Raw genomic sequence first — 10,365 nt, forward strand, 5'->3', positions numbered from 1 at the left:
ATGTATTACAACTTACACGACTGCATATGCCGTGCACCTTGGTGTTGTAATTAAGAGCTGAGGGTCAGCACTGCTGTCAAATCTGACTTGCCGAGCGCGTCTTTCCAGGAGACTATATTAGCTTTCATCATCCACTAACTAAAAAGGCTTTGGAGACGGTCGGATATAATAAGCATTCAAGTTATGCTTTGATAGCAGACCGAGAGCGACGAGTCAGCGGGTGGCACGTAAACGCGTATCGCAGTCGATCAAAAGCCTTCCCGTGATAGACAAGGTGGAGTCCTCCAACTTGCATCGTAGCATTTTTTAATGGTATGCAAATGTGAGCTAGTAAAACAGAATTCACATGTATTAGTTTTCAAGAATTTCACCTTTAAAAGAAAAATGGATGGGTGGAAGTAAGTCCAAATGGGAACACACGGTTTTGTATGTCTGTAGCTTTAATGCTAACGAGCTGTGGTCGTCCACGACTGTTTCCAGCAGTGTGTCTCTCTATGAAGCTAATTTTTTACATAGACACTGTATCGCAGCATTTGTCCAACGTAATAGATGCGATGTATCACATACAGTACGACGGCGGTGGGACAGGGGGACACCAATGTTAGCAACACAAACATAGCTATGTTAGCGACAATGCTAACATTGCACTCACATTTTACCAGCGACATCATGATCGGTAAGCCTATTTGATGAGGCAAAACAAAATAACTGAACTTCCAGCGCCCATATCTTTAGCTGACTGTCAAATAGTAGGTCAGGCTTATTTTACGATTTGTAGCGAAGCCTGCTTCTGTTTTTTATGTTTATTTTTATTTTATTTTATTTTTTTTAACAAAGCTGTCCTCTGTAAAGCAGAAAGCCGCTTGTAACAGTGAAAAATATATGAATATAAATGTATAAGTGAATTAGTGAAGTGAATTATACTTATATAGCACTTTTCTCTAGTGACTCAATGACTTCTTTTAGATAGTGAAACCCAATATCTAAGTTACATTTAAACTAGTGTGGGTGGCACTGGGAGCAGGTGGGTAAAGTGTCTTGCCCAAGGACACAACGACAATGACTCGGATGGCGGAAGCGGGGATCAAACCTGGAACCCTCAAGTTGCTGGCACGGCCACTCTACCAACCTATCTATAAGGATTAGCCTCATTATTCTATGCAATTGCCTATGCATTGAACTACTATTATTATTTTTTGACCAATTTTTTTTACATACAGTATGTCGATTTTTTTTTTTAACGTAAAATGTACTGTTTTTGTTTTTTTTGTACACAGCATATTACAAAAAACAGTACCACTTTTTTTAAGGGGAAAATTCTGGTAACTGAGGTGCTAGGTTTTAATCCGTAAACTATATAGTTGTTGTTTGTACAGTGTATTACTGTGAATAGAAAAACGATACTTCTGTTATTTTACAGTTAAATTCTGGCAAATGAGCTGACAATTTAGTTTTTTTTACTGTAAAATCTATTGTCATTTTTGGTGTAAAATTTGATGGATAACTTGCCTTGAAAAATTAAGTCATGCAGATTTTTATTTTAACAAAAACATTTTTTTGAAATTTTGACAATATAATATTAGTTAGATTATCAGGTAATTACTATGATATGCAATTCCGGTAGGACTTGAAGTGGGTGTGGCATGGATGATTGTTTGGTGCCCAATAAAAGACTGGTTGGAGGATTCTTCAAAAGCAAGGCTTCAGTCAGCAGATGTTAAAGCGGTAGGAATTGCATGTGAATGCCTTATGTACGCAAGCTGCCGTACCACGCCAAAATGCTTGAATTTCCAGGGTGAGTAGAGTGTGTGGATGTTGGAACGGTTCGAAACGGTTAAGAAATGTGGGATGCGAAGAGGTTTGTATATTGCCCAGTCATCGTCAATGAGGGAACATTCCTGGTAATTCCAGGTAATTTTGGGGAATAGGTAAACATGCTGGCTTGAATTTCCAGGGTGAGTGGTGTGTGTGGATGGTGGAACGGTTCAAATCAGATGAGAAATGTGGAACATACAGAAGTTTGTATATTGCCTCTTCAATTTCAATGGGCAGAACATCTTGGTAATTCTTGGTAATTCCGGGAAAATTGGAAATTATGCGAAATGGGAAACATTGTTATTGGCTTCAATATCCAGGTTGAGTCAAGGGTGTGGATGGTTGAACGGTTCAAATCGGATGTGCAGACGTTTATATATTGCCCTTTCATTATCAAAGAGGTCAACATTCCTGGTAATTCTGGGGAAAACCGGAAATTACGGGAAATGGGAAACATGTGTTTGGTTCAAATCAGGTAAAACAAGGTGAAACTTTGGAGTCGCAAAACTTTGAAAATGTCCATTTATTTGAATGGGAATTTCCTGGAAATTTTAGACTTTTAAAAAAAACAGGGAATTTTTTTAAAATTATAGATAATATCACACTCGTCCGAGATAAAGGGTGCCTTCAGATTTCAGCAGGCGAGCTACTCATCAAATGACCAAGTCGAGGTGATCTACCACACATCATACGTGGTGGATCACTATAAGCCTGTTTCGCAGGTTTCTGACCTTTTTTTCCCACAACTGTTATGTCGAGGAAGAAGGGTTGTCCCTCATGACATAATGAGAACCCGGAACTTTCAAAGAAAATGTTTAAACGTTTGATTCTGGCGCAAGCAAGGGATGGATTTTTCTCACATTCGGTGCTCATTAAGAGGCTTTTGGACACGTGTTACAGTTGGAATGTCGTTTAAAAAGTACGGTAGCTAAGTCGACGTTCGAAATGCACGTCTCACAAATATTTAATCTCCCGTTTGATTTATAATCATTTATATTCAACAAACGTTTTTTTTTTTTAAGATAATTATTTAGCGCCAGAGAAAGTAGTTGCATGCTTTTGGGAGCTTACAAGCTGCATGCTGAGGCCGCATACGGCTTGGTGACGATCACCTGCTGCTTTTTCCGTGTAGCGCTGCCCCCAACATGCGCCGTGTTCTGGTCTAATGAGTCCTTCAGCCGACCCGTGTGATGATTTGTCCGGCTTCTTGTACGTTTGTATGGCGCTGACGCATCTAACTAGCCACCGTTTTCAATGCAAAGCAAAGTCAACTGCACCGTGTGGTGTAGCAGTATTCTATTTTCACCCTCTGATTTTCTCCCAGTTGAATAATGGAAATGTCATCACCTTGCTCTTTCACCCGCAGCTGAAATGATGGGCTTCATTCGCACATGGCCTCAATAGAACATTACGACAACATTGTGTAAGGACACCTCTAGATTTATAGCTAATTCATGTCCGGCCAGACTGCAATGTGCGTACTATGCCTTCACTCAATGAACTATGGTACGATATACGAAAACTACACGGGCATTTGGTTACTGAATATGTTTCCCATGATAAAATAAATTGTATCCTAGCCAGTGTTGTATATTTGAGCCAAAAAGACACCAAGAGGAATCGTCAAACAAAAAGCTTGATTTGTTTCAGCGAGCCTCAGACCAGAGCTGTATATGTATATGTATATATATATATATATATATATATTAGGGCTGCAACAACCAATTGATTAAAACGATTAAAATCAATTATAAAAATAGTTGGCGATTAATTTAGTCATCGATTCGTTGGATCTATGCTATGCGCATGCGCAGAGGCAATTTTTATTTATTCATTTTTAATTTTTAATAAACCTTTATTTATAAACTGCAACATGTACAAACAGCTGAGAAACAATAATCAAAATAAGTACGGTGCCAGTATGCTGTTTTTTTTCCCAATAAAATACTGGAAAGGATAGAAATGTAGTTTGTCTCTTTTATCCGATTATTCATCGATTAATCGAAGTAATAATCGACAGAAAAAGTTTAGGCACCCTTGATATATTTTATTGTTTTTTAGGGTTGTCTACACACTAAAATGTAATGTATTACACTATTAGTATTACATTCACTGCAAAAACTGAACTCTAAGTAAGATTAAATATCTCAAATAAGCGTGATATTTGCTTATTTTCTGTCTGATAAGATAATTCTTCTCACTAAGCAGATTTTATGTTAGAGCAGGGGTGTCAAACGTACGGCCCGAGGGCCGGATCAGGCCCTCGAACAGGTTCTATCTGGCCCGCGGAATGAGTTTGCTAAGTATAAAAATTAACCTGAAGTTTTTGAATGAAAGAAACGGCTGTTCTAAATGTGTCCACTGGATGTCGCAATAGCAATTCTTTGTATCTTTGTTGATTACACTACATATGTACAAAATAAACCACATGATGTTAGTACATCAGTCGAGGAAAATGAGCAAACTACATAAATAATATACTGTAATTGGATTTTGATATAATTTTTTCATCTTGATAGATTAAAAATTAACACCAATGAGTTGACTGATGAACATTATCACATAATTTATTCAGAAATATAAATAACGACAAATAAAGTATATAAACTATTAACCGCAACAGGTAATTTGTAAAAAAAAACAACAACATTATGATTTGTACAATTTCAGAATGTGCTTGTTCTATTTTTAAACAATCTGAAGTTGTCTTTATTTTTAAGTTATCGTGCCGTGATTCTACCAGTCCGGCCCACTTGGGAGTAGATTTTGCTCCATGTGGCCCCCGATCTAAAATGAGTTTGACACCCCTGTGTTAGAGTGTTTTAATTGTTTTTAAGGGTTTCAGTAAGATATTACAGCTTGTTGCTGAGGATTTATGACCTATATTGAGTAAAACATGCTTGAAACTAGAATATCAACTGTTGCAAAGCTGTGTCATCAACACTCACAAGTATAAAACTACTTTTTTAAAGTAATAATTTCTTATTTCAAGCATGAAAAAAAAAAAGCATGATTTTGACACAAATGTGTCTCATAATTAAAACAGATGACAGCCAAATGGACTTTGCTGTTTTATTTTCAATGAAACAATAGAAAATACGTACTCATAAAGTAGTACAGTTGGCACAGTACAGTAAACGGACAGTTAATATTTAAACATTTAACATTTCAAACAGAAATAGTTTATGCACATTCAGGTAAATTCCTCAAAATTACAATTAAAAAACATTTGGCCGGGGGCCGGGCTGTATATATGCGCACTAATGACTGAAAGAGCACGCACTTGGCGCGATGATGTCATGTTGTCGATGGAAAAACGCATCTTTAGACCATATGATTTGCCTGAGCGGCTAGTAGACCCCGAGAGTAACAAGCGGTTGCCTTGTTGCCTTTCCATTAAGAACAATACATTTGTTTTTCGTATAATTTTGCTGGTTTCAAGAAATGTAATGCCTGGCGCATATCATTATGTCAAGATAATGGCACTATCATTTACTTAATTTAAGAATATTTTTCAACGTATTGAGCAAAAAGGTCTGTGCACTTGTTATTAGTGAGAATATACTTATTTTAAGGTATTTTTGGGTTCATTGAGGGTAGCTAATTTTGCTTGTTTTGGAAAGTTTTGACAAGCCACATTTTCTTTTTCTAGATAATTTTGCTTAGTTCCAATAAAATACCCCAAATTTTTGTATTTTTTGTTTTTGTTTTTGAACACTGACTTTTTGCAGTGTATAAGAAGCAAAACATTATCCCAGGTTTGCACATTGTCAACAACACCCGTTTTATAAAATAATGCACTTTGCAAAACAATAAGCACACTTAAAACTTACGTTACACACAGAAAAGTATAATGAAGTCATATGTTAAAGAGGTTCATTTAGCCTACTAATGTGTATTTATAAATAGTTGATTTATATAGGCTAGTAAGGTACCTTACTAGCCTATATAAATCAACTATTTATAAATATAATGAAGTCACTTCTTTGCTGTACCAAAGCACTGACTGTTAATGGGTATAACACAGCCATCAGGTGTGAAAACACGTTTGCGTATTCGACACACCAATCAGGTGTATAAGCACTAAAAAAAATCAGCAGGTGACTTCATTCGTCTGCAACCACAACGGAAAGAGTCAGAGGATGAATCAACAGAGAACGAGGAAGAGATGGAGGCCCTGTGGAAGGTAGGTAGGTAGGTAGATAGACAGATAGATACTTCATTGATCCCGAGGGAAATTCAAGAGGCCGAAAAGGAGGAAGACAAGGTGCTCAAAGAAGACGACTACATTTATGATCTTGGTCTCCAAACTGAGGTAGAGTGCTGCAATCCAAGTCTGGAGGAGGTCTGAATGGATTCCCAATTCAAGACAATTCTTTCCAGGATGAAGGACATTACCTGCAATGTCTATGCAATTCTCTGGCCAGATCCAAATAGGCAAAAAGTCAATGTATTTTCCGGACCATAGGGCGCACCAGATTATAAGGCGCACTGCCAATGAATGGTCCATTTTTTTTTTATATTGTAAGGCGCAATAAAGGAGTCATATTATTATTATTATTTTCTAAGTGTAAAACACTTCCTTGTGGTCTACATAACATGTAATGGTGGTTCTTTGGTCAAAATGTTGCATAGATTATGTTTTACAGATCATCTTCAAGTCGCTTTCTGACAGTCGCTTCCGGATGCGCCGTTTTGTGGGCGGTCTTATTTACGTGGCTCACCTTCGGCAGCGTCTTCTCCCCGTCATCTTTGTTGTAGCGGTGTAGCGTGCAAGGACGTGAGTGGAAGAAGTGTCACAAGATGGAGCTAACTGTTTTAATGACTTTCAGACTTTACTTAGCAGCATCTCCTCATCCAGAAACAACAACAAGCCCGTAAATGTGTCCCGTGAAAAACCGTCCGACCGGAACTCTCTAATAACTGAAGTTCCTTGGGTGATTAATGTAAACTCACTACACCGGTATGTTTTAGCCCTTTCATGGTGAGTTTACTGACAGATATAAGTAAGAACTTTACACTACTTTATATCGGAAATGGCAACAGCAGAGAATGAATGTCCCATAACAAGAAGATAGAGAAAAAGAAGAAGCTTATCGACTACGGTGTCTCCAATGCCACACAGAGACACAATTTTTCAGGATTTATGCAGATCCCAAACACAGATCAGCAGGTACCAGAAAGTAAGAAACGTTGCTTTTGCATAATATTGCGAAACAAAATGCCAGATAATATGTCTTACCTTATACACACACCATAATAATACTCGTATGTTGAAGCGCATCAAGAAGCGGTGTGGTTTCATAGCTTACCAAAGTCGTATTAAAACATTTCGATAGATTGTTGAGCGTCGTGTGTAATGTTCTATAATTTCAATGGAACATATAAAATGTTGGTGTTGTTTACTTGAGTCATATTGCCAACATAGTGCAGTCTACACATATCTCTTATGTTTGACTGCCATCTACTGGTCACACCATGTGCCAAATAAAATTGCTTCAAGGTCGGTAAGCAAAACCAGAATTAGTCCTTACATTAAGCGCACCGGGCTATAAGGCGCACTGTCGAGTTTTGAGGAAAAAAACAAACATTTAAGTGCGCCTTATAGTCCGGAAAATACGTTTTTTTTTTTAAAGAAACACGGCTGTAGACAATCCGCTCATGTCACCAATGGGAAAAAGGTCACTAATCACTTGATTTAAGTACAGTGTTTTTATTTTTGTATTCAAACAATATTAATATTTAATATTTTAATGTTATTGTATATATATATATATATATATATATATATATATATATATATATATATATATATATATATATATATACATATATATATATATATATATATACATATATATATATATATATATATACATATATATATATATATATATATATATATATATATATATATATATATATATATATATATATATATATATATATATATATATATATATTTAATATATTCTAATATTTTATATTCAAAAATATTACAGTGACCAAACATATTAAATATTCTTCTCAGATAAAACCGCTGCTTTGTTTTTAATGAATACTTAACCCTACTACTCTACTTTATTATGGGTCATTGAGGTGGTCCTTGGAGAGCAAAGCTTTTTCTGAGGTGGTACTTGGGGTAAAAAAGTGATTTAGAGGAAGTATAAAGGAAGGCAAGATTACTTTATAAATATCCCCACCATTACTCCATGGTTTGATCCCGAATAAACAACATGTACCAATAGGTAAGCAAAATTGGTTTTGCAAACACTTAAGTTGAGATACTGCCATTAGTGTGTACATTTGTGCGTGAATGGGAGAATGTGACGTATAATGTAAAGCGCTTTGGGTATCGTGCAGTTATAGTGAGGCACTATATAAATACACACCATTTACCATTTATTCCAATATAGCATTTATTTGCTTACAGCTGTTTTAGATTGCTTAAACACAATTTCGACATGCAAAACACGACACGCAATTAGCACAACCACAAACCATATTGGCAAAAAAAACCTCCGAAATATTTTGTTAATGAGACAGTGTCGTAAAAATGAAATACTTCTTTATTGAAAAACATTACCATATGAAACACACACATTTTCAAATGATTATCGTCTGTTTGAACTGGTTAAACTAAAACACCATTGCACCACTACTTCCCAATGATTATTGTCGACTACTATAAAAAAGTACACAAAAGTGCAAATATACAGAACATTAATTAAACACTAATATAAAATGTTTAATTTCGGAAAAATAAGTGACTCTCAGCCCAAGAACGGACCTTTTATTTACACAGTCTAATGATGAATATGTATATAACAATGTTTCCATTTGCAGCTTATATTTAAATATTCAAAAACCTATTCCATTTAAGGTAAGAACAAAAAAAAAAAAAAAAAAAAAAACCCTGGTGCGCTCGGCGTTTATTTTGAGAGCTCTCAGGTGAATTCATGTTGAATAACTGCCTTTTTGGATAAAATATTTATATATATTTTTGTAGTCTCCCCTTGTGGCTCCAAGTGACATTTAAAATGATCAAAAGCAATTAACTCCAGTTGCAAAATTCCATTTCCTCTTTGAAATTAAGTTTGAGAGTGAATTAATTACATTTCTTCACTAGATTAGTATTTATTTTGAAACCAATTACTCAACTGCCTAACACCAGCTCGGGGTAGGTAAGGTTCACAAATGCGGCATGGTTTTATATATGGGTATGTGTGTGTATAATTGTGTATATATATATATATATATATATATATATATATATATATATATATATATATATATATATATATATATATATATATATATATATATAACCATATATATATATATATATATATATATATATATATATATATATATATATATATATATATATATATATATATATATATATATATATACATGTATGGTTATATACAACCCCGTTTCCATAAGAGTTGGGAAATTGTGTTAGATGTAAATATAAACGGAATACAATGATTTGCAAATCATTTTCAACCCATATTCAACTGAATGCACTACAAAGACAAGATATTTGATGTTCAAACTCATAAACTTTGCAAATAATAATTAACTTAAAATTTCATGCCTGAAACACGTGCCAAAGTAGTTGGGAAAGGGCATGTTCACCACTGTGTTACATGGCCTTTCCTTTTAACAACACTCAGTAAACGTTTGAGAACTGAGGAGACATTTTTTAAGCTTTTCAGGTGGAATTATTTCCCATTCTTGCTTGATGTACAGCTTAAGTTGTTCAACAGTCCGGGGGTCTCCGTTGTGGTATTTTAGGCTTCATAATGCGCCACACATTTTCAATGGGAGACAGGTCTGGACTACAGGCAGGCCAGTCTAGTACCCGCACTCTTTTACTATGAAGCCACGTTGATGTCACACATGGCTTGGCATTGTCTTGCTGAAATAAGCAGGGGCGTCCATTGTAACGTTGCGTGGATGGCAACATATGTTGCTCCAAAACCTGTATGTACCTTTCAGCATTAATGGCGCCTTCACAGATGTTTAAGTTACCCATGTATTGGGCACTAATACACCCCCATACCATCACAGATGCTGGCTTTTCAACTTTGCGCCTATAACAATCCGGATGGTTCTTTTCCTCTTTGGTCCGGAGTACACGACTTCCACAGTTTCCAAAAACAATTCGTGGACTCGTCAGACCACAGAACACTTTTACACTTTGTATCAGTCCATCTTAGATGAGCTCAGGCCCAGCGAAGCCGACGGCGTTCCTGGGTGTTGTTGATAAACGGTTTTCGCCTTGCATAGGAGAGTTTTAACTTGCACTTACAGATGTAGCGACCAACTGTAGTAACTGACAGTGGGTTTCTGAAGTGTTTCTGAGCCCATGTGGTGATATCCTTTACACACTGATGTCGGTTGTTGATGCAGTACAGCCTGGGGGATCGAAGGTCACGGGCTTAGCTGCTTATGTGCAGTGATTTCTCCAGATTCTCTGAACCCTTTGATGATATTACGGAGCGTAGATGGTGAAATCCCTAAATTCCTTGCAATAGCTGG

This window comes from Entelurus aequoreus, linkage group LG21 (assembly GCF_033978785.1).
Source record: "Entelurus aequoreus isolate RoL-2023_Sb linkage group LG21, RoL_Eaeq_v1.1, whole genome shotgun sequence".
Lineage (NCBI taxonomy): Eukaryota > Metazoa > Chordata > Actinopteri > Syngnathiformes > Syngnathidae > Entelurus > Entelurus aequoreus.